Genomic DNA, 3,556 nt, shown 5'->3' with positions numbered 1-3,556 from the left:
AGTAAATGCTAAATATTATATTTAGATAATTACCTGATGACAGAATGATTTATGATGCTGTCTACTTTTATTTCACCCACCATGCTTCATATTTTTCGAGACTGTATAGGAATAAAGAATAAGAAACAGAGACATGTGGGAAAAAAAGAATCAGCTGATATGTAATTAAATGTTTTATGTGACATCATAATGGCGCCTCTGCATTTGTTGGTTTAATCTGCTTTAGTTCTTTTCCTAAGGGCCTCAAAGCTCTATTGTGCCATTGAGATTTAATTAAGTTGATCCTTTCATGCCTTAGTCAGGCAGGCTTTTTTCCATGGATTCAATAAGCAATAACTTTACAAACTTTACAGTGGTGATTTAACAATCATGCATTCATTCATTTTAGTAGATTAGCTTAAGTTCACCCAAAAATGATTATCTCTCTTTTCATAAAAAGGCAGTGTTTGTCATGTACAAATTAAATCCAGTCACTCAAACTGGTGGCTGCTGCACCATAAATCTAATAACGGAAGTATATGAAAAATTTGCGTTGTAATTCACTTATCTGATTCATCTATTTGTCCTTATTTTCGAATGTACCTTCAACTCAAAGCACAAGATTGCCAAATCGAGATACACAAGTTAATTATATTAGGCATCTCAAAGAAAGGCAATTGTTTGATTTTACAGCGTGTCGTAGTTAAATTGGGTGCACAGAACATTCTCTAGGAAAATCAGTTCTGTTTACATATGCAAAGGGCAAATATTTGAGTTAATTCTTTGCAAGTTGCATGAATGAATCCCAAACTGGTATGATCTGGTGTGGTTGAAATCAAATTAGAGCAACACTGGCTGAGCCAAAATCACCACACACACTCAGAAATCCAGTTCACTGTGAGGTCAGCCCACCATGGAGTTAAAAACACCACGGCTAGAAACACAGCTGAGAGCCATTCCGACAGTGATCCTGCTTCGAGAATGTGACAAATGAGATCAATTAGAGACAGAAACTAAAAAACATTCATGCATATAGGAGAACAGACAATATTATTCAAGTTGATTATGCTGTTTTATGCAGAATCATGCTAACTGTTGAGAAACCCTGAGAAGTGTGGGAGAATGCAGTGTTGATTTAAAAAGTTTAATCTATTCAAATCCTCCCGGAAAAGCAGCGTCAACTATTGAGGAGACAGACAAACAAGCTAAATGCAAATGCTTTTAGCTTTTTTACTTTTCCGTTTCCCTGCACAGATACAAATGTTCAAAGGTGCTTTTTCTCTTCTGTCTCCACAGTCATAATATGGTATCCACAGAGCTGAAGAACATGTCTGGAGCAGGGCGGCCGGGGCAGTGTGGCGCAGGGATAATGTCTATGTTGCTTTCTGGGAGTCCTGTTTTAAAAGGGATGAGGTGGGGCCAGGCAGACTACTGAGTAAGCTAGCCGCTACGCGGTCGCCCTCTAGAACAAACAACGGCACCAAAAGAAAGCTTCCCTGAACCCCAATGCATTGCAACACTGGAAACAGAGAGCTGTGACACATAATGTGATGTGTGAGCAAAGTAATGGTCACTTTGTACTTTCAAAAATGGAATGAAAGCATTTCATTCTCCTGAAACTATACTACAGATGGTTTGAAGAACACTACATGGCCTGTTCTACTGACAAATTAAGTACTTGAACTTTGGAGCTAATTGAAAATATCTTTAGATAACAACCTTGACTCATATTTCACTGTGGAATTTTTTATATGCCATAACATTTTTATAGTTTCATTCATGAAGTCAGTCAAACATCAAACCTCTGTCATCAAAGACAAAAGACTCATGTCTGCAAGCTTAGCATTGATAATGAGGGTGAAATTAAATTAGAGGTGAAATTTTTGCTCATTTCCTGATATTGATAACAGCCAGCAAAAACAGACATAAAACATACTTCAACACTTATATTAATCCTCTGTAATATTAAATAATATTAAAAGTACCAAGTTATTTTGACATCTATTGCTATTTTTACAGATCATATTAAAATAATTATTTCTTTCAATTTTCAAAAGATGAAACAATAGTGCTATGTGTTTAAATTTGTATTTTGCTATTCATTGCATCGACTGACTGAATCATGCAGAAATATGTAAGATGGAGGAAGAACAATATCCATATACTGATAAACCGCAACATATTTAAATGAGTTTAGCATGTAGATGATTGTTATGCATCACCCAACACACTATTATGAGAATCAAATGGTTGTAATGGCATAAAAATGAAAATTATGAAAGGGGGGCTTCTTGCCTCACCATTGGGGCAAAATGACCCCGACCTGGGGCAAGAAGCCTCTGGAGCATCAGACCTTTACAGAAGATTTTATCTAAAGACCAAATTAATCAATAATTGTATTTTTGGAAAATCTAACTAAATTGGTAAAATTGTGCATCTTGGCAATATAATTTGAATAAATTCACTGAAATGGAACACTTCATAATGACAAATAAAGTACAGAAGCACTGTTACAGAGAGTGGTATCTGAAAGGTAATTACATTCAATACTGGAACTTGAAAACAGGTCACAAAATAGCAAGTTACAGTGCAGTGAGAGAATTATTCCACTCAGTTTTAGGTAGTGATGACTTAGGAAATTTACAGTATTGTTCTCAGGCCGAAGAATTATTAAATAACATGAATTCAATAAAAAAAAATTACGTTTACACACACGCACATGTTTACTTAGCTATTTAAATGGGGATATTCCATAAATTACTTTTGTCAAATTGTAAATACTATAACCTGAAACCCTAATGCTCACAGAAAATTTTCTGTACTTTTATACTTTTCTTTTCTATATCGTTTTTACAAATGAGGATGACCCTGGATGTCCACAAAATGAGTTTTTTCAGATTTAGTTCACTTACAAATTTGTCCCCAATTTGTACACACACACACACACACACTTCTTAATTTTTTTCTTAATTTAAGTTAATTATTCTACCCTTAAGTCTGCAGAGAACAAATATACATACAAACTTTTCATATTCAATAAACACACAGTTCATCTTTTTCAAATATCAAAATAAATTGATCAATTTACCTTTAAAAAGTTCTAATGAGATTACTCTCACAAATACTGTTGCTCAAATGAAATGTCAACATGAATTAGTGCACAGGCAATTTATAAATATGCTGAAGTGAGTTTTGTCTCTTTGTCTGTGGTTAACAGGAAATTTAAAGTGTGGGTTGGGTTGGGGTCATCTTACCTAGGCCTTACCTATATATATGGTATCTGAACCAGCGATGCCAATCATTCGCAATTTAATCATTGTTCTGAGTCAGTTCTCTCCAAACGCGATTGTGTTCAGTCTATTGGCATTTGTTCGGCCCGAACATGCGCTCGATGGATGCGCGCTCGATGAACATGTGCTGGATGGATGTCTTTGATCGTTGCTTTTTGCCGTCTTCAGGCTTTAAAGCATTTTTAACGTGCATATATTGATTTTTGAATCTTTTTAGTGTTGTTTTTGAGGGGGAAAAAACTCTGTCTCTGTGCAAACACTCAAATGAGATCCTGCAGGCGCCCGTG

At 35.4% G+C, this 3,556-nt stretch overlaps 1 long non-coding RNA gene across 1 annotated transcript in view; it reads left to right on the top strand.

The window, feature by feature from the left end:
• Positions 1-1,734: 1,734 nt before the first annotated feature.
• Positions 1,735-3,556, top strand: part of LOC107664391 (uncharacterized) — a 26,408-nt gene continuing 24,586 nt past the window's right edge. Inside the window, exon 1 of the long non-coding RNA XR_001631449.1 lies at positions 1,735-1,749. This is a non-coding gene — a long non-coding RNA (uncharacterized LOC107664391). The remainder of the gene's footprint in view (positions 1,750-3,556) is intronic.

This window comes from Sinocyclocheilus anshuiensis, unplaced genomic scaffold, assembly GCF_001515605.1.
Source record: "Sinocyclocheilus anshuiensis isolate Anshui unplaced genomic scaffold, SAMN03320099.WGS_v1.1 scaffold307, whole genome shotgun sequence".
Classification (NCBI taxonomy): domain Eukaryota; kingdom Metazoa; phylum Chordata; class Actinopteri; order Cypriniformes; family Cyprinidae; genus Sinocyclocheilus; species Sinocyclocheilus anshuiensis.
The sequence above is the reverse complement of the archived record's forward strand: the minus strand, read 5'-3'. Positions and strand labels throughout refer to the sequence as shown.